This window comes from Talpa occidentalis, unplaced genomic scaffold (genome assembly GCF_014898055.3).
Source record: "Talpa occidentalis isolate TD23 unplaced genomic scaffold, MPIMG_talOcc4v2.1 talOcc4.8, whole genome shotgun sequence".
In the NCBI taxonomy this organism is placed as follows: Eukaryota; Metazoa; Chordata; class Mammalia; order Eulipotyphla; family Talpidae; genus Talpa; species Talpa occidentalis.
In genome coordinates, this window is record NW_023605194.1 from 62,601,712 (window position 1) to 62,624,132 (window position 22,421).

Genomic DNA, 22,421 nt, shown 5'->3' on the forward strand with positions numbered 1-22,421 from the left:
AGAATTAGGCAACATGTGTGGTGCCGGGCATGTAATACATTGTCAATGTAGCTTCTATTTTTATTTTTCATTAAGTTAAAGATCTTGAGATATTTCTGGATTCAGGAGAAGCCCTAAATCCAATGTCAGTGTTCTTATGACAGAAAAGAAGAAGACATAAGGACACACAAGGAAGACCACAGAAAGATGGAGGCAATGGCTAGAGTAATGTGACCACAGCCAAGCATCACCAGAAGAGGCAAGAATAGATTATCCTCTAGCATCTTCAGGGGGGACATGACCCTGCTCACACTCTGATTTTAGGCTTGTAGCTTCTAGAACAAGAAAGAATAATTTCTGGCGTTTTCTGAAAGATTTATTTATTTAAGCATACAAGAACTGGGGTACAGGCCAGAGGTGTGGGGGGTGAGAGGATTCACCAGGGACAGAGCGGGGAACAGAACAGGCAGACTGACGAAATACACTGCTGAGGGGAGCAGTGGGCAAGATAGGAGAGGTCTGCTGTGCCATGTGGGAGGCTGCAGATAGCTTCACAGTGCTGTGCTTAACCCCTTGCACCACAGGGAGGCCCAATTTCTGTTGTTTTGATCAGCCAAGTATAGGATGTTTTATTAGAGCTGCCACAGGAATCTCATACCCATTCCCCTACCCTTATATAACTGGCACACACCAGTTCTCCACCAATCAGTGGTTTGAGTGACTGACATACATTCTAGAGCAGCTACACGATACATTGAATGGGTTCAAAGTCCAACCCAAATTGGTTCTCATTCTTCATTTATCTATCTCAAGCTCTTGCCAATGTATGTCCCTATGCCGTCTTACTCTCCCATTTTTATGGTAGAGTTAGAGGCCCCAAAATGGGACCCAAACCAATTGGATTGACTATACTAATGTGATTTGATGCTGTACAAACATATTTTCTATCCTTTAAAGGGTCAGGAGGGTGGGATTGCTGGGTGTCAAGTAGAATGTGCTGGCTGAGTGATTGGAGATAGAAAAAAAGAGGCAAATCAACATGTGTGCTTATGCATACATGTGTGTAAAATGTGCGTGATGAGGCAGAGAAGCAGGATTTTGTCTTCAAACCTTAATCTGGGCCTCCTCAGTGGCAGAGGGGTTAAGCACAGCACTATGAAACTACCCGTAGCCTCCGTAGCACGAGTTCCATCCCCAGCCAGCCAGGGAGCTACCCACATGGCGCAGCAGACCTCTCCTGTCTTTGCCTGCTGCTCCCCTCAGCAGTGTATTTCAGTCAGTCTGCCTGTTCTGTTCCCCACTCTGTCCCTGGTGAATCGTCTCACCCCCCCCCTACACCTCTGGCCTGTGCCCCAGTTCTTGTATGCATAAATAAATAAATTTACAAAAAAACTTAATCTGTGTCCAGCTGAGTCTCACTCCACCATACCATTAGGGACTTTAGGGCCAACTGTTTCTGCTGTGCCACCTAGTGGGGTGGTAGGTTCAGAGGGCAGCGGGGAGAAAGTATTTGCAGAAATGATGGAGCATCTCTTGGGAAAGAATTTAAGGTAAGGGAAGAGAGAATGGGAGAATATAAATTTGTTCTAAAGAAAATGGCCCTGTGTAAAAGAAAGAGCAGGTTTTGTGCGTTTTTTGACTTCTAGATTGATCCCCCACACACCTATCCAGTTCACTTGTGTCAGGGTCATGAAAAGTGGAGACTGAGATTAAAATTCATTAAAGTTCTTCCATCACTGAATTTTCTATATGATGTAATTAAGCTCCCTGCAGAGAGCTAACATAAACCCCTTGTTCCACTTCACCGGGGAGCAGCAGCCTGACCAAGGACCAAGGAGCAGTGGCAAGAGAACTGCCAGACACATGGAGGAGGGAGGAGACAATTGTAACTCACTGTGGAACTCAGACACCTCTGGGAGTGGGGGATGGATGAAGGCTGATTCTGCTACTGTGGGTAGGAAATGGAGTTGGAGAAACAGAGTTTCGTTTCATCTGTTTCTCACATGAAGACCCTGGTTTTGAATCCAGACTGGAATGGCTTCAGAGACACTGGTGACGGTGCGAAAAGAGGCAGAAGGCAAGTCGCACATACGGAAAACCCATCCTTGCTGGAGCTCACTGAAACGGGCTTGCTCTTAAAAGCTGGTGAAAAGGGGCCTCCCCGGTGGCGCAGCGGTTGAGCGCTGGGTTGCGAAGCTGCCGGCAGCCTCTGCAGCGCTGATTCCATCCCGGCCACCAGGCGAGGGTCCCACATGGCGCGCAGACCTCTCCTGCCACCTGCTGCTCCCCTGAGCAGTGCACTTTGTCAGTCTGCCTGTTCTGCTCTCCTCTCTGGCTCTGGTGAATTCTCTCACCCTCCCACGCTTCTGACTGTACCCAGTGCTTGTTTAAATAAGTAAATAAATCTTTAAAAAAAAAAATTAATAAATAAATAAAAATGTTTAAAAAAAAAAAAGAATTTGTAAGAGTTGTTCCAATGTGGTGAAGTTGATCGTTAAAAATAATTTACTTTGCATAGATGTCAATAACGAACTTGAATTACAGAATAACTCTCCAGGATTGGAACCATGCAGGGCGTCAGATCTATTCCCATAATAAATGTGTGGTGCTATGGCTCTCCTGGCTTCTCTTGGTCTCTCTCATCCAGCTCTCAGATTTACTAGCCAGGATATTCCTGGTATCTGGGACTATTTCAGCCTCAGGCCTCCACTCACACAGCAAACTGGGGAATCCTGGAGATCAGCAAATCTCTCCAGGATGCTTTTCACTGCAGAAACACATTCAAGCTTTTCAATGAAGTGTAGATGGTTACTGAGCTACCATATGCAAGGCAGGGCAGGGAAATCTCCAGGGCTCCATGCAGCTTCTCCACCATTAGGAGCAATTTGGGGAAGAAAGCATACATTGAGACTAGAAAAGGAAGAAAAAGGAAGGCAGTGTCATGTAATGGCTTGGGCTCTGGAGTCAAAGAAATATGCAAAGTTCAGGTCTGCGGGAGTGAAGTTTTCTCAACTTAAGCCTCGGTTTTCTTACCTATGAAGTGGGAATCATAATCATATTTGTCTGAGAAGCAGAATCATATCTAGACTGCATGCCTCAGGCAAAATTTTTTGAGGTTCCCCGGCTCTCTGTATATTAATTGGGTCTTGGCAAAATGAGTAACCAGTAACCATTCTGGCAATCTAAGCTCACACCTTCCCACCAAAACAACCCTCCTTTCTGACAGCAGGAAGGATTTGCTAGTTAGGTCACCTTCCGGAACCAGGACTCAGAGTGCCCAAGCCAAGAAGAATGAGGCCTTGAAAAGGTCACTCACTGGGTTTTGGGCAGTAAAGGCAAGCTGCCCCCTATAAGCTCCCCCAGTTTTATTGAGATAAAATTGATATATTATGTAAGTTTAAGGGGCACAACATGATGATCTGATACATATGTGTATGTATTGCCAAATGTTTGCTATATACTAAGTTTAGTTAACATATCCTTCACCTCACATTGCTAACTTCCTACTGCTGTTTTGGTGAGAACATTAAAGCACTACTCTCATAGAAGCCTTCAGGTCTAAGATACAGTACTGTTAGGTATAATCACCACGTTGCACAATTAATCCCCAGAACTCATTCTTTAAACAACCTAAAGTGTATACCCTTTGTACACTTTCACCAATATCTCCCCATTTCCTTCACCTCTCAGATCCAGCAACCATTATTCTACTCTGTTTCTAGAGTAGATCTAGCGAGATCATTGAGTATTTGTCTTTGATTTATTTTATCTAAGATAGTGCCCTCAAGTTCCAACTATAGTGTTGCAACTGGCAGGATTTCCTTCATTTTTTTGCAGCTAAATAATATCCCATTACCATGGGAGATGTGTGTGTGTATGCAAAATATATATGTGGGTATTTAGGCTATTTCCAAGTCTTAATTGTTACAAATAATGCTACAAGGAACACAGGAGAGCAGATACCTTTTCAAGGTGGTGATTTCATCTCCTTAATTTTTTTCTTTTTCTGAGATAACTTTAGTTACAATGGTGCACATGTTTTAGAGGTATAAGATTCCCCTCCTTCAGGTGGTGTTACCACACCACACCCACCAAGAAAATACCCATCACCCACTACCGTAGTCCACTGTGCTTCCTCCCCACTTTGTCATTGCCCTTCCCACTCCCCCCCCCCATAGGCTCCATTCTACAGTCAGACTTCTAGGGTTGGTTATTATTTTGGCTTTATCTTAGCTTTTGTTTTGTTTCTCTGTGTTATACATATAAGTGACACCATCTGGCATTTGTCTTTCTTCTTTCGATTTATTTTTCTTAACTCAATCCTCTCCAGTTCCATCCACATTGCTGCAAATGGCAAGACTTTATCTTTTTTTATATCCAAGTAATATTTTATGGTATATATAGACCACATCTTTCTGATCCACTCATCTGTTTGCGGGCACTTGGCTGTTGTAAATATTGCTGCAATGATCATAGGAGTGCATATCCCTTTGAGTTAGTGTTTTTGTATTCTTCAGGTATATATCTAGGAGTGGAATTGCTAGGTCATATAGCAGATCCATTTTTAATATGTTGAGAAACCTCTAGACTGTTTTCCCCACAGGAGCTGGACCAGTCTACATTCCCACCAGCAGTGCACAAGGCTTCCCATTTCTCTACATCCTTGCCAGTGTTTGTTATTTCTTGGCTTTTTGATAACTGCCATTCTAACAGGTAGGATATGATATCTCAGAATGGTTTTGATTCACATTTATCTGAATAATTAGTAATATTTGTGTGTACCCACTGGCCATTTGTATGTCTTCATTGGAAAAATGTCTTTTCAAGTCCTCTACCCATCTTTGTCATTTTATTTTGCTCTGGAGCTATATGAATTCCTCACATATCTGAGATTTTTTTTAAAAATGTATTTATTTATGTATACAAAAGTTGGGGTACAGGCCAGAGATGCGGAGGATGAGAGGATTCACCAGAGACAGAGTGAGAAGCAGAACAGGCAGACTGACTGAAATACACTGCTGAGGGGAGCAGCAGGCGAGTCAGGAGAGGTCTGCTTCGCCATGTGGATTGCTCCCTGGCCGGCTGGGGATCAAACTCGTGCTGCAGAGGCTGCAGATTGCTTCATAGTGCAGTGTTTAACCCCTTGCACCACCAGGGAGGCCCATATTTGAGATATTAACTTCTTATAAAATACATGGCTAGGAAATATTTTTGCCCACTCAGTTAATTACCTTTGCATTTTGTTGATTGTTTATTTTGCTGTATGGAAGCTGTTTGGTTTAATATAGTCTCATTTGTTGATTTTTGCTTTCATTGCTCTTACTTCTAGTGTCATACCCCAAAAAATCACTGCCAAGAACCACATTCAGAAATGTTCTCAGCAAAGGCAATTTTAATACTCTTGAGTGGAGAGAGTTGTGAGGCTTCTCCACTAGGGGGCGTGTTTGATGAATTTGCAAGTCTGCCCTTGAGCTGGACAGAGGAGGCCCAGTCCCTAACCTTGCCTACAAAGGCCTTCCACACCCCCTTCAGAAGTGAGAGCTCTAAATTTAACACTGTTTTCATTTGTGTTTCTAATTTGAAAAAGCATACACAGAAAATTGAGGAGCTACAGAAAACAACAAAGAAAAAATTAAAATCACCCAGTCTCAAAACATTGGGATTACATTAGCATTTTAATATAGAAAGAGTTGAATTTTCATATGGACAACTAATCTTTGACAAAGGAGCAAAGAATTTGCAATAGATGGTGCTGGAAAAACTGGACCACCACATGCAAAAGAATGAAACGAGACCACTACCCCACACCATGCACAAAAATCAATGTCAAAATGGATAAAAGAATTGAACATAAGACCTAAAACCATAAAATATATAGAAGAAAAATTGGTAAGACATTATGTGACAAACATCTCAGTAACATCTTTAAAGACTCATCCCCCAAAGCAAAGAAAGTGAAGGAAAAGATAAACAGCTGGGATTGCATTAAACTAAAACACTTCTGTACAACAAAAGAGACATTGGGCAAAACAAAGAGCCACCCCACCGAGCCTACTGATTGGGAGAAAATCTTTGCCTGCCATATAACTGATAAGAGACTGATCACAAAGATCTCCAAAGAACTCACAGGACTCAACAAAAACAAATTAAACAATTCTGTCAAAAAATGGGCAGAAGAGCTAAAAAGACACTTCTCCAAAGAGGAAATGCAAATGGCCAACAGCTATGTGAAAAAATTGTCATCTCTCTAAGCATTTTGGGATAATTAGAGAAGAAACAGGCAACCTGGAGAAAGAGGACCAGTGACAGGGTGTGTCGGGCTGTTTCCTGCGATGGCCCCAACTAGAAGTGAGTGTGTATAAGTCTCTGCTCTTTTCAGTCCTGAAAAGTAACTCACGAGTGAAAGAGAGATCTCTGCATTGAACAACTGGGAAACCGAGGCAGGAGCATGTCTTTAGGAAGCTTGATTAGGAAATAAAAGGGAGATTTTGAAAAATATTTTTGACTGATGGCTATCTCTTAGCAGCCTGGACCTTGTCATCACTGATATATAAAATGACATGGTTTATTGCTATTGGAATCTGGCAAGGTGAAATGTATTTCCCCCGATCCTTGAATTATGACAATTATGAGTAAGAATGGGGTTTTGGTCTCCCAGAAGAGTCAAGACTTTCCTGGTGTGACGGGAAGGAGGTAACTTGTCTGGGTCTAGACTTTGTTGGAGTTTTCTTCCTCTCCCAACACACAGACACCAATGACTTAATATGTGGGTACAGCTGCTATTATTAGAAGAGGCATCTGGCACCATGACTTCTCCTGCCCTCACCCCAGAAATCAAGAATGCATTTTACTCTTTGACATTTTTCTAAGCTGAAATGTTGTTCAGTCTGGAGGGCACTGCCCAAATGCTCACACGACACTAACCCAGTTAGGCCAAAATGAAATAGAATTGTAAGCTTTGAGGATTTTGGAATTTGTTAACTTGACCAGACTGAACCTTTGTATCCCAGAATTTCCTTCTCCATATGTTTTCAGCCAGGCAGAGTTAGGAAACATTTTTTGCATCCAAGTTTGAGAGTAGAAAAGAATCAATTTCTCTCTCTCTCTCTCTCTCTCTCTCTCTCTCTCTCTCTCTCTCTCTCTCTCTCTCTCTTTTATGCCTGGAACATCAGTGAGGGTGGTGATGTAACCACAGACTATCGTTTAACACCTGAATCGACCCCCTGGTGTACCAGGCCTGTTGCTGCTCCATCTTTCCATGGCTCCTCCTTTAGTGACTCTAGTTGGTCAGGTGTGTGTTCACCTCCCTGATGAAGGGCACCAGCTTCTCCTGTAGGATCCCACATCATCAACATCAAAGGCAGTGAGAGCTGAATCAGAATTTAGTCCATCCTAGTGGGACTGCAACATGTGCAGGTTCTGGTCTGTTCCTCCATTTCAACTGCCTGCCTGGGCCTTAGCAGGATAGACCTGTGGTTGTGGTGTCCAGTATTAAACTCTACCATGAGACAGGAAGGCAAGAACCTCACAGAGGCCACTTAGCCAGCTCCCACAATTGCATAAAATCAAATTTCTCTATGAAAAATACTGATAAAGGGGCCTCCCTGGTGGCACAAAGGGGTTAAGACAGTACTGTGAAGCTATCCACAGCTACTGCAGCATGAGTTCGATCCCCAGCCTGGGACGTGACCCACATGGCACAGCAGACCTCTCCTGTCTCGCCCGCTGCTCCCCTCAGCAGTGTATTTCACTCAGTCTGCCTGTTCTGCTCCCCACTCTGTCTCTGGTGAATTCTCTTACCACCACCACCACCACCACCACCACCCACACACGGCCACACCTCTGGCCTGTACCCCAGTTATTGTATGCATAAATAAATAAATCTCTTTTTAAAAAAAGTTGATACACCTCCACTCTCTCATTGACTAATGCACAGAGATACTTAATGAAACTTAGAACTAGAAAGTTAGTAATCTAATTTTATTTCTTCCAATTCTGGTTCTGTCTCTTTATGAACATATTTTTTTAACTTTTTAGGCTCAGTTTCTTTAAAGTACAGGAGTTTTGGGCCTCCTCTGGTGGCAACAGCGGTTGAGCACTAGGCTGCGAAGCTGCCAGCTGCCTCTGCAGTGCCAGTTGATCCCCGGCTTCCAGCAAGGGTCTCACATGGCGCGACAGACCTCTCCTGTCTTGCCCACTGCTCCCCTCAGCAGTATATTTCATCAGTCTGCCTGTTCTGTTCCCTGTTCTGGCTCTGGTGAATTCTCTCACCCTCCCGCACTTCTGACTGTACCCAGTGCTTGTATAAATAAATAAATAAATCTTAAAAAAAAATAATAAAGTACAGAAGTTTTACCAACTAATCTTCTTACATCCTGTGGCAACTCCAGGACTGTCAAATGACTTGACTCTATGCTGAGGTAGACCAGATGGTTCATAAATAGCCCTCTCACCACAAAGTATAGAAATTACATTGTGACTTCATATTTCTACATTACCTTGAATTTTCATCTGCACAGCTTGTGTGACAGCAAAAATGTCAACTCAGGGGTGATTTTGACCTTTCTATTCCATAGTGTAATTTTGTAGAGAATTTTAAGCTGTTAAAGGCAGAATTTTTAAAATCTAGGTACAAGGACAAGGTAAGGTAAGGCAAGTGAGACACCACTTAAGGAGATACTATCAATGTTGTGCAAGTGGGAGTCAGTTTTGTATCATCCTGAGAGCAAGTCTTTCCTTAAATTTTGTACACTGGATTTCTCTCTCACCTCATCCATCCTGTTCTGGTTCTGGAACCAGACTACCCGGTTGAAGCAAAGTATGCAAGTTTATGGAAGTTATTTAATCTCTTTGAGACTGTTTCCTGATCTCCAAAATGGGACTCATAACTACATAACATAGAGATATATAGAAATGGAGATATAGAGGTATAAATACACATACAGATATGTCATTAAACTGTTGTGGAGATTAAACACAAAAATCTATGTAGAACAGCTAAAAACAGTTCCTGGAATATAGTTAAGGATCAGTAAATATTAATAAACTTTGCCATTATTTGTATAATATTCAAACAAAGGTATAGAGGAGTCAATAAATACTGACTGAGTAAATTAACGAATAAATAGAGATGGATGGATGGATGGATGGATGGATGGATGGATGGATGGATGGATAAAAGGATGGATAAAGTTCATATTCTGTCTGAGTTCATCTTCCTTGAATTTGTCCTCAGCTGTTTAGGAAAATACAGACAAAACAGAAGGAAAAAAATGCTAACAACTTCTTGATCATTTATTTTTATTTTTTTAAGATGTATTTTATTTATGCATACAAGAGTTGGTGTAAAGGCCAGAGGTGTGGGGGGTGAGAGGATTCACCAGAGACAGAGTGGGGAGCAGAACAGGTGGATCTACTAAAGTACACTGCTGAGGGGTCAGCAGGCAAAACAGGAGAGGTCTGCTGTGCCATGTGGGTTAGCTCCCTGGCCAGGGATCGAACTCGTGCTTGTAGTGGCTGTGGGTAGCTTTATAGTACTGAAACTTAACCCTTTGCACCACCATGGAGGCCCTATCATTTACTTTTAAATGGGGAAACTACTTAAAATAACCTCTGCCATCACGTTTGGGCTTAGAGAAGACATGGGGTTGGGGGTCAGTTAGGAGTCTTCTTTCATTCATTCACCTTCCAAGTAAACAGCCCAATTTGCACTTCGAAATTCTACATGTCTTTTACAAGATATTTATTTTTTTGTTACACAAATAATAGCACTCTTCCCATGCTTCCATGCCCTCATTTTTTGTTGATGTTTTGTTGTGCTCTTGGTGTTTATTATTTGTTTGTTTTTAACTAAACAGTCTCCCTTACCAGTATTATAAAGGTGACGTGAAAACACACTGCTTTATAAAGTGAGGGAAAAGAGATGACTTATTGACATGTTGACATGTTGAGAACTTGTTATTCAATCCTGTCTCTTGTTTACAGTCTACTTCTCCCTGATCAGATCAAGTTCTTTGTATGAATCAAGTTCAGGGCCAAGACTAACACCAGCAAAAGGGTGACACTGAGAAAAAGAACAATTCTTCAAATGCAATTGAACTTGAGGCATTTCACTCTGTTAGGAAATCATAAGTGAAGTAGTTTCGTTTTCCCAGTTCTATATTATATCTTTGTTGAAAGAAACCAAAGATTAGACTTGTGACAAGAGAGATCACAGCTAAACTGTCTCCAAAAGCTGAAGTCCACCCACGAACATCTGAGTCACGGTGCCGTGTCTGCAAACAAGACTTAGGACTGATAAGGCTCTCTGGGTGTGCCAGGGAAAACCACGTAATGACCTTGCAATAAATAATGTAACTAACATTTACTAACAGCTTACAACTTGCCAGGTAGCATTCTGGAATTTTTCTTGGTTTATTTCATTTAATCATTACCACAAACATATATAGTAGGAAGCAAAAGCGGTAAGAGGTTAAATATCTTCTCCAAGGTCACACAACTAGAAAGCCACAACCCTACTTTATTTTTGAGCTGGAGGATTTGATAATTAATATAATGTTAGTTTCAAATATTAGCCAAGATCAACTTATGAAGACAGGCTACCAATAGTTTATTATACTTTAGAAAAGCAAAAGATCCCATAAAATATTTTTAAAATGTAATATTTCACACTGAAGTCATTAAAAATTTTATTATTCTTCCATAGTTCATGCAGTTTCACGTAGAAAACCTCAGCCTCTTTTTAAAAATGATGAGTCAGTTCTCTTCATAAACTTTGCAATTTCCTATCCTCAGTTCTATGACAAACCTTTATTTCTAGAATATCTGTCAGTCCTTTACCTGTGAATTCCTCTGCCTATAAAGCAGTGTAAATAACACTTAAGTAAATAAGAAAAGACTTTAAAATGATCGTAATTAAAATCTGATTATAATAAAATTGACAAGGAAGTTTATCCAATTTTGTGATATCCAGTATTTTAACATAAACAGAATTGACTAATAACAATCTGCCTGAAAATGTCAGAATTTTAGAGTGTTTTACATAATTATAGAACTCATGTTAAAAGTTTTGTTTTGCTTCTCCATACTTAAGAAAACTTTTTTCCATTTTATTGAGTTACAACTATGACCTGCAGCTATGGTGTTAAGCCCTATGATGCATTTATAAATGTAATTCAATATTCCTTATGAAGAGGTCCAGAAAAGCAGGTTTTTTAAAGTGTATAATTATATATTATATCCTTAATTGTGTTTATGCAAAAAAGTCAAATTGATTGGAACTAGACTTAATTAGCAACTGAATTAGTTTTATTATGATGATTTGCTAGAATTAGAGTAAAGGTGGAGGGAAAATAGGCTTCAGGCTTCAGTAATATCTTTTTGTTGACAGCAGATTCTAATCCTCTTAATCATTATTGAGATTTTCGGTTTTAACCTGTGCTAGATTCTGAATTTTTCTTCTATCTGGCTAAGATTTTCCCAACTTATGTTTCCAGTTTTTCTCCCAATCTTTTTGGCTTGGATTTATTGAAAACTAAGACTACCTTTTTTCTATAACCACACAATCTGGCTGTAGGCACTTGAACAACTTCAGAGAGATCACCATGATGGCTGTGGACAATCCTCAGTACTTGCTCTTTTCCTAAATACCCGAAGATATCTAGCTGCAAATGGAAAACCACTATTTGCCCTCACCCATCCCAATATGCTGGGACCCCCAACATCTAAACCTCTAGAAATCTTCTTAACTGGCTTCCCTCAAGATGACTCACTGGATTTATGGTTTCTTTAATCCTTAACCTCTTTTTCTTTTGCTTCTATAAAAATGCCTCTTATTATTTGCACACAATAATGTCTCTAAAAATTGGACACACTATTTAATTGGACACAACTATTCTCAGGACTGAGAGACTGGCTCTGTGAAATAATTGAACAGCTCAATTTCTGAATTGTGAAACTTCTTCAGAAGCTCCAAAGGTGACACTGCAGTGAAGTAAAATTTGGGTTTCTGGTGAAAGTGGCTTTTGATATTTATACATATAAACTTCTTCTACAAGCCCTCTCTCAAGAAGAAGAACCTCCTTTTTAATGCAGAGGGCAGAACTTAAATGTACATTCTTTTGTTTTAAACTCCCTTGCTGAATTTTCCCTTCCTTCCCCACTTCCCTTATCTTAGCTTACTTAGTCTTGCTGGATGTTTCTCAAGTATACATGAGGTATACATGTTATTATTGAACTCCTACATATTTGGTTTTCTTTTATCAATTTGTCTTATGTTTGTCTGGCTACATGCCATCCAAGGACACCTATCAGACAGCTAGACCTGCCTGTTCCCCTAAGATGAGTGCAAGTGGAGGCAATCTAGTACTTCTAAACATGCAAGCAAGCAAACATCATTTGGTCACCAGAAAAAGAAAAATAAATAAAAATTCCTAAGGCACAACTTGTGATGACTGAACATTCAGGCAAGGACAACCTACCTCATGGATTTATTCAGTCCCAAACAACAACTTTCACAAACTGAGATAGGTGGGAAGAGTAAAAAGAATGTGTTAGGAATTACATATATCTAATAAAGCCCTGTGCGAGGACAATAATCAGCAAAAAATTAGCAGTTACAGAAGATTGAGATGCCTGTCCATGATCCCTCCAGAAGGAGGAACGGGTATTCTCACAGACGGGACTTGGTGAGCACAGGGTTAAAGAGCCAAGGTGTTCCCCCTGTTGGCTCAGGTGACCTTGTACACTGACCTCTTGATCATTAATAAAATCTAGATGAGTTAAGAATCATGTATGAGGGCCTCCCTGGTGGTGCAGGGGGGGTGAGCGCAGCACAATGGAAACAAAAATCAACAAATGAGACCACATTAAACCAAACAGCTTCCACACAGCAAAATAAACAGTCAACAAAATGCAAAGGTTATTAACTGAGTAAGCAAAAATATTTCCTAGCCATGTATCTTATAAGAAGTTAGTATCTCCCTCTACTAGGAGATATGGGCCTCCCTAGTTGCACAAGAGGTTAAGCATTGCACTATGAAGCAATCTGCAGCCTCTGCAGCAAGAGTTCGATCCCCGGCTGGTTGGGGTGCAACCCACATGGCGCAGCAGACCTCTCCTGTCTCGCCCGCTGCTCCCCTCAGCAGCGTATTTCTGTACATCTGCCTGTTCTGCTTCCTGCTCTCTGGTGAATCTTCTCATCCCCCGTGACCCTGACCTGTACCCCGCTTCTTTAAAAAAAAATTCATGTATGTAACAAACGCTCATGTTTTTCAGTCCTCCCCTACTGAAAGTAAAGAATGCTTGATAAAGCTGGTAGCAAGGAGTGGAGACCAGAAGACTCTGGCACAAGGAACAAAGACGTTCCTGAAGACTCCCTCCCAGCCTAAGCAATACTATATGACCCTCTATGAGACAGTATCTTTAGAAATGCTAGTTTCACTGCCTCTTTTTTCCTGTTAAAAAGAAATAACTACTTGTTTTCTGTGCAGTCTGTCCTGATAGTCTTTTATTCAGCCCAGACACCCACCAAAAGATCAGATTCATTGAGTTTGGTTACACACCAAGTCTGCTCTTACTCGTCTGTCAAATGGCCAGTTCTCACAAAAGTGTAGAGTGAAGTAAATTAGATGAGTCCAGTTATTCTCAATCAACGACTAGCTAGTGGTATTACTAGTGATAGTGTTACTGATGTCAAAAGATTTTTGTCTGGCGCTGACCAATTAATCCCCCAACAAATTTTGAAAGAGCTAACAATAGGTTTCAATGGAGGAATATTTATTGTGGACCACACACAAAAAGAGGGGTACCAAATGTCCTGAGCTACAGTCTCATCTTGAGAGCGGTGGGGGTAGGGGGGCCTGGTTTTAAGGAGTTGGTTACCAGGGTGGGGGTAGTGGGAAGCAGCATCGTAGCATGTTTTAGACTGGGCTACACTGGGACGTGTGCGAAGGGTTTTATGGAAAATATGCTTTTCCATATGTGATATTGGCATGTTAAGTCTTCACCCACAGGTGTGCATTTTAGTATGTTAATGAGTTCTAGGCCACTGCTAGGTCAGGTTTTCTGCCCTCTGTGCTAGACCACCAGCAGGTGTCAGCGGGCTTTGGAACCATTGTCTGAAGGCAGGAAACTTCTGCAGCGTTTTTTCACTGGTGATTGGTTAAGTTCCTATTAGCCTGAGGACTCAGTAACAGGAAGGTCAGGCAAGCAAGGTCTAGGTCCAAGGGATTAATAAAAGCAGCACTCTCCTGAAACAACCGTGTTCAGTGGTCATTGGAATTTCTAGTTCTCTGATCTATGTTCACTGGAAATAAAGTCTGAGTCACAGTTAAATGAAGAGTTCATTAGATAATCAAATGGAGGATTCAAGTGCAGGTAGCAGGCCAACAGATTTAACTCTGCAAGAACTGTTCCAACAATGCAAGCTGGAATTTAGTTCATGTTGGGACAGGAACTTTGTCGCCGTTTTGCAGCCGGAATGCAATGACAGACACAATAGTCATGGAGCAGGTTTGCAAGGCAAGACTCTGCTACTTGAGCAAAAGTTCTTGTGCCATTTTTTTGAAAGCATACAGACTAGTAAAAGCTGATCATGAGACAATGGCATGAGGAATAGGGTCCAGAGGGTAGGATTGGAATGGGGGACAAAGTTTTACAAGGGACAGAGAAAGGGATATTGTGACCATACATCGAGACATTTGCGTCAGCAAAGTATTTGATGTTATCACAGGCAAAGTTATCCAAGACCACCATGGAAATAGTCACAAAATCAGGTCAACAGCGGCCCATCCACTGGCTTGACTCGTGATACGGACTATACTCCATAGGTAGTCAAGGAATGCTCTGCTGTGATTTACAGATAGCAAATAGGTCACAGTTGCCCATGAGTGGCCAGTTAGTAGCCGACTCATAGGAACCCACAGTTTATATAGGTAGGAACAGTGAGTCACTGCTATTAAAAATGTAATTATTTCTTTTTTTAAAAGATTTATTTATTTATGCATATAAGAACTGGGATGTAGGCCAGAGGTGCAGGGGGGTTGAGAGGATTCACCAGAGAGAGTGGGAAGCAGAACAGACATAATCTACTGAAATACACTGTTGAGGGGAGCAGTAGAAGAGATCTGCTATGCCATGTGGGTCTGCTACGCCATCTAATTTGTGATGCAGTGGTTGGCGATAGCTTCTAGAGCTGTGTTTTTAACCCCTGAGTCACCAGGGAGGCCGCAAAAATGTAATTATTCTTGACAGAAGGGTTGCTAGTTCTTAATTGTCCAAACCTAATGCTATGCTAATAGCATTTTTTTAACTATGTGTCAGGCATCAGCAAACAGTTTGGTTTTTTTTTACAGATCTAATTGACTTTATTGAAAAAGTCTTGAATCAGGCAGTATCCTCCCTAGGTTGTAAAAGGGTGCTCTAAGAGAGGGGTTAGACAAATGGGAGGTATGTTTTTTGGGGGGTTTTGTTTTGTTTTGTAGCAGCTAATGATAACTTGAGTTTATTTTTTATTATTTTATTATTTTTTATTTTTTACATCATTGTTCATTTTTAATCAATATTTGCTTCCCCCCACCCCCTCAGGTATTGTCCCCATTGAGTTTTCTTCCCCAATGCACCTGTGCACCATCACCTCAGTCCCCTGTGCTCCTCCCTCCCTCCCTCTGATCCCTCTCCCACCTCCTCCCCTGCAGGATGTCTCTGGTTTATAATTATCTGTTTTTGCTTTGTTGTGTTTTATACTGTTATTTTTTTTTACACTGATGTCTTATTTGGTACCCCTATATTCCTGCTATTAGTGAAACGATCCGATATTTTTCTTTTTCCTTCTGGCTTATTTCACTGAGCATAATTCCTTCTAGTTCCATCCACATTGCTGTGAAGGCATAAGTTTATCTTTTTCGATTGCTGAATAATATTCCATTGTGTATATATGCCACATCTTCTTGATCCAGTCATCTATTTTTCGGCATTTGGGTTGTTTCCAGGTTTTACCTATTGTAAATAGTGCTGCAATAAACGTAGGGGTACAGGTTGTCTTTTGAATAAATGTTTTTGTGTCCTTTGGGTAGATCCCTAGGAGTGGAATTGCTAGGTCATATGGTAGCTCCATTTTTAGTGACTGAGGAACGTCCAAAGAGTTTTCCATAGTGGTTGGACCAGTTTGCACTCCCACCAGCAATGCAGGAGAGTTCCTTTTTCACCACATCCTCGCCAACAGTTGTTATTGCTTGTTTTTTTGTTTTTTGTTTTTTTGATATGTGCCATTCTCACTGGTGTAAGGTGATATCTCAATGTGGTTTTAATTTAAATTTCCCTTATTATAAGGGATGTTGAACTTTTTTTCATATGCCTGTTGGCCATTTGCAATTCCTCTTTGGAGAAATGTCTCTTAAGTTCTTCTGCCCATTTCCTTTTTTTTTTTTTTTTTTTTTTTAAGATTTATTTATTTATTTATTTATACAAGCACTGGGTACAGTCAGAAGCGCGGAAGGGTGAGAGAACTCACCAGAGTGGGGAACAGAACAGGCAGACCAACGAAATACACTGCTGAAGGGAGTAGCGGGCGTGGCAGGAGAGGTCTGTCACGCCATGTGGGACTCTCGCCGGGGATGGGGGATCACAACGGCACTGCAGAGGCTATGGGCAGCTTCGCAGCCCAGCGCTCAACTTCTGCGCCATCAGGTGAGGCCCTCTTCTGCCCATTTCTTGACTGGATTGTTTATTTTGTTTTTGTTGAGACATGTGAGTTCTTTGTATAGCTTTGTGATCACTCCTTTATCAGTTGACTGGAGTGCAAAGACTTTTTCCCAATCAGTGAGGTGTCTCTCTGTTTTGGTTAATGTCTTTTGTTGTGCAGAAGTTTTCAGTTTGATGTAATCCCGGGTGTTTATCTTTTCCTTGACTTTCTTTGCTTTGGGTGATGAGTCCTTAAAGATGTTATTGCGATGTATGTCTTATAGTGTTTTACCTGTATTTTCTTCTATGTATTTTATGGTTTCAGGTCTTATGTCCAATTCTTTTATCCATTTTGAGTTGATTTTTGTGCACAGTGAAAGGTAGTGGTCTAGTTTAATTTTTTGCATGTAGTGGCCCAGTTTTCCCAGCACCATTTATTAACAAACTTTCTTTGCTCCATCGCATATTCTTTGCTCCTTTGTCAAAGATCAGTTGTCCGTGTAAGTGTGGTTTTATTTCTGGGCTCTCTCTATTTGGTTCCATTGGTCTATGTGTCTGTTTTTGTTCCAATACCAAACTGTTTCAATTATTATGGCTTTGTAGATATGCTAATGCTATCTAATGCAATATTTCATATCTTCCTTTCTAAAAAAATGCAGTGTAGGGATTCAAAGGCTGGGTACCCATTTTTAAATCTTGATCAGCTTCATCAGTCCTCCTCGTGTTAATAAAACTGGCTTTACCTGCAGGCATTAGATTTTGCATAGTTGTTTCAACCTCAAGTTTATACAGATGACCTCACCCTCCTGTCTCTCAGATCAGGGTGGGGTCCTCATAAAACATTTTACAATATGTTTATACCTGCTATATTTCAGATTCTCCCTCTAGTAAATTTTCCTCTACCTTGAACTTCCTTATGCATGCTTCCTCCAGACAATTTCATCCTAATTGAGTCTCCAACTAGAAAATCAAAACTCTCTAAAATCTCCTTTTCCCTTAACAGGAAACCAGGGTAGCTGATAGTTAGATGTGCTTGCCAGGATACAATTTCACTTCACATTTACAAGTACACAGAAAGGTACCTTCCATCAATAACTCTGTGCTTCTCACCCTCAAGAAGCTGCAGACAGCTCAGGTATTTTTCCCAGCAGTGAATCAGCCTTTGCCAGAACACTGCAGGATAGCTGGGCAGCGTTCGGCCATGAGGTAAAGTTTTTATTTCTTGCATTGATCCCTTAAAATTGTGTCAACGTCTTTGAAAACCCCAAGGCAATTTTTTCTTTAATGCTAGAGTTCAGCATCTGTTTAAATATTTAATGTACCTTAATCGAGACCAAAAATTGTTTCGGGCATTTTAAATTCTGTAGCAGCACTGGACTCATAGCATAGTCGCTTCGGAAGCACTGGACTCATAGCATAGTCCTAATGGAAGCTATTAGAAATCTTAATCAGGAAGTGACCAGAGGTTGGAACAAGGAAGGAATGATGCAGGAGGCATTGGAAGGTGGGGGAGGAGCAAATACCTTTCATTACAATGAAAGAAAATTTTCATCATTTAAGGATGCAAACCATGCAGAAATGGTCTTACAGGCCTTTTTGTTTGTTTTGCATTTGAAAGGAAAAGTCAGGATCTTGGAATTATTTAATTATAGAATTATAATTTTTAAAGAAAACCTCCCGCTTTATCAGAGGTCAGCTCTGGTTGTCCAGTGAAAGATGGACAAGCTTTAGCTAATTCTTTTCTAAATCAGAGTGTACATCTCTGAGGTCCCCCAAAGCCTCCAGGGAAGCCGGGTTTTTTCAGTCATAGTACCCACCCTCTCCTATTTTGTTTTGTTTTTATTCCTCAGTGTTCTTTTGTTACTGAATTTCTGGGTTCTTGAGTTCTCTGAAAAATAGAAATAATGGAGACTCTAATATTGAAGCAATCAAATAAGAATTTTTTTAAAGCTTATGTAATTCAGCATAAGAGAGTTAACATTATGCTGCTCCCTGAGGAACAGGTGGATGCTCTATTTAAGCAGTTTTAACTCAACATAATTAAAGGACAAGGGTCCTTTAATTTGCTCTTTTTCCACGAAGTCATTCCATCTTTCCCACTTGGGATTTCCTGTGCCCTCTTCATAGTAGATTCCCAGCATTAATTTAGAAGGGCTGCTAGCTTAAAGGGTTTGCTAGTGGTGAAAACTATTTCATCTAAATTATGTATTGGGGAGGACTTCCTTTTCAGAGACGATACCGTACGCCCACCTCAGGTTCCCCCACCCAGTAAAAGGAAACAGAGTTTGAGGAGAAGGAAAGTAGTTTAATTTGTCGACAAACTGAGGAGGGCAACAGACTCATGTCTGAAAGACCACCATCCTGCCCTTTGGCAGAGTGCCGGGGTATTTATACAAGGAGTAAAACAAAAGAGAAATAAACAAGGGTCAGCATGTTATTTTTTTAATTTTTTTATTTTTTTACATCTTTGTTCATTTTTAATCAATATTTGCTTCCCCCCACCCCCTCAGGTGTAGTCCCCATAGAGTTTCCTTCACCAGTGCACCTGTGCACCATCACCTCAGTCCCCTGTGCTCCTCCCTCCCTCCCTCTGATCCCTCTCCCACCTCCTCCCCTGCAGGATGTCTCTGGTTTATAATTGTCCATTTTTGCTTTGTTGTGTTTTGTACTGTTATTATTTTTTTACACTGATGTCTTATTTGGTACCCCTATATTCCTGCTATTAGTGAAACGATCCGATATTTTTCTTTTTCCTTCTGGCTTATTTCACTGAGTATAATTCCTTCTAGTTCCATCCACATTGCTGTGAAGGCATAAGTTTATCTTTTTCGATTGCTGAATAATATTCCATTGTGTATATATGCCACATCTTCTTGATCCAGTCATCTATTTTTCGGCATTTGGGTTGTTTCCAGGTTTTACCTATTGTAAATAGTGCTGCAATAAACGTAGGGGTACAGGTTGTCTTTTGAATAAATGTTTTTGTGTCCTTTGGGTAGATCCCTAGGAGTGGAATTGCTAGGTCATATGGTAGCTCCATTTTCAGTAGACTGAGGAACGTCCAAAGAGTTTTCCATAGTGGTTGGACCAGTTTGCACTCCCACCAGCAATGCAGGAGAGTTCCTTTTTCACCACATCCTCAACAAAAGTTGTTGTTGCTTGTTTTGTTGATATGTGCCATTCTCACTGGTGTAAGGTGATATCTCAATGTGGTTTTAATTTGCATTTCCTTTATTATAAGGGATGTTGTACATTTTTTCATATGCCTGTTGGCCATTTGCAATTCCTCTTTGGAGAAATGTCTTTTAAGTTCTTCTGCTCATTTCTTGACTGGATTGTTTATTTTGTTTTTGTTGAACCATGTGAGTTCTTTGTATAGCTTTGTGATCAGTCCCTTATCAGTTGACTGGCGTGCAAAGATTTTTTTCCAATAAGTGGGGTGTCTCTCTGTTTTGGTTAATGTCTCTTTTGCTGTGCAGAAGCTTTTTAGTTTGATGTAATCCTAAGACATACATCGCAATAACATCTTTAAAGACTCATCACCCTAAGCAAAGAAAGTCAGCATGTTCTTTTGATGAAGACATACAGATGCAAGATCTCAGGTGGGCACCAGCTTGCTTTGTTAACACCCAATGTTTAACTTCCTTAGATGTTTAATTTCTTTATTATCCTCTTAGGGATGGCCTTCCTTTTCCTTAGAATGCAAGAAGACAAACTTGTTAAATGCAACAGATAGGAATGTTTATCTGATGGGGCAGGAGGAGAGACCTGTCCTGTTTCACTGCATCGGAGATAGGGACAGAACTATCAGAGTGAGGGTAGGTGAACTTGCCTCCAATCTATAGTGGGAAAAATGCTAGGTTATAATGACTCGGTTGGCCTCAATCTGAGTTAATGTAATGGCATTTCCTGAAACTCAGAACCCTTTCTCCTAGCTAACACATTTTAAATCAAACAAGCAAAACAACTAGGAGCATTGTTGGGACTCAGATGATGAGGTTTGGTGGGTGGGGTTCTTGGGCCTCCTTAAGAAAGAATTCAGCAGACATTCCCATTCATCAGCACATGGCAAGTTTATTAAGGAAAGGCAAAAAAGGAAAGAGAGGTGCCTGCATAGACACAGGCAGGCAATCTTAAAAGATAAAAACTGTGTTTTGCCAGAGCAATGGGTAGTCTTTTATAGTGCTCTTTTATGCAATTATTATGGAAAGTATCCCATGGGGGTTAAGTTGGGTTGACCCCATCTCGAATTCCTGCAAACTTCCATAGTAGGATGACTAATCATCCCTACCCCCACCTCTGGTGTTTATCCTTGTGAGACCTTCCATCCTAAATTTTTCTACTCTTAAGTGTCCATCATTATGAAGTGCTTTTCTGAGGATAAAATATTATAGCGCACCAAAGAAACTTTGGAAAAATCCTGGCTAGTATAAGGGGGAAATTCACACCATCCATTATTTCACCAAGTAGAAATAAAGTATTTCAAAACTTCATATGTGACCTTATTTTTCTATAGGCTTAGATCTTTCAATTTCCTTAAGTATTTTAACCTGAAGATATGTTGACACTATCTATATTCAGGGAAGGCAAATGCTGGCTTTAACGGTGTTGATACCGTAATTTCAGGTTTACAGTTCTAGTTCCCCAGCCACGAATGGATCCCTGGCTGCAGTGGCAGCGCTAGTGTCTCAGGAAGCCGCAGCAGGAACTATGCTGACACTCAGGCAAGCAAGCGAAAAGAGGCAGATTTGTTTAAAGAAATAGATGTAAGGAAAAGTTTATTAAGGAGAAGGAGCAGAAAGTGGTTTCATTTCTCTTGGACTTCCTTGATTCCCTCCATAACTATCTTTTAATCTCTTGCCTGGAGGAAATTAACCTAGCTGCAGCACTTTGGATCTGACTAGGAAAGAAGAAGTGATTTCAAAGTTCAACATGCAGGGCCTCCCTGGTGGCACAAGGGGTTAAGTACAGCACTATGAAGAAATCTGCAGCCTCTGCAGCACGAATTTGATTTCCCCAGCTGGCCAGGGAGCTACCCACATGATGCTGCAGACCTCTCCTGTCATGCCGGCTGCTCCCCTCAGCAGTGTGTTTCAGTCAGTCTGCCTGTTCTGTCCCCACTCTGTCTCTGATGAATTCTCTCACTACCACAACCACCACCACCACCACCACCACCACCCACTGCCACACCTCTGGCCTGTACCCCAGCTCTTGTATGCATAAATAAATAAATCTTTTAAAAAAATCAACATGCAAATATTTATTTAACTCTTGCTTTCAGTGTAGTACCTCAGACTTTGAACTGTGCCTATAATCCCCAGTACAGGCCTCTCTATTTTATTTTCTTTATATGATAAACTTACAATCCTACCTTGAGGAGTAAGAGTTGTAAGTACTAGAAGCTGAGTCTATAGATATAGACTTTTCTGAAACTAACTTTTAACCAATCCTCCTATTCCTAGCTCCACTTCATCTTTTCACACACACACACACACACACACACACACACCCCACTTCTGCACCTGGTGCCACCAATTTTTGAACGTTTTGGGAACTCATCATTACAATTTTGGTTGTTTCTTAGATTTCCCCCACTGTTGACAGATTTAGCTTTTTCAGATTTAGAAAAAGCAATTAATTCAGCTTTTCTACAATTTTTTTTTGCCTTTTGTGCTATTATCTATCTTCTTTCCTTATGGATTTTAGTCTTCATAAACTATTATATATCATTTTAATAGGGCTTGAGAAATGACTTAAAATGA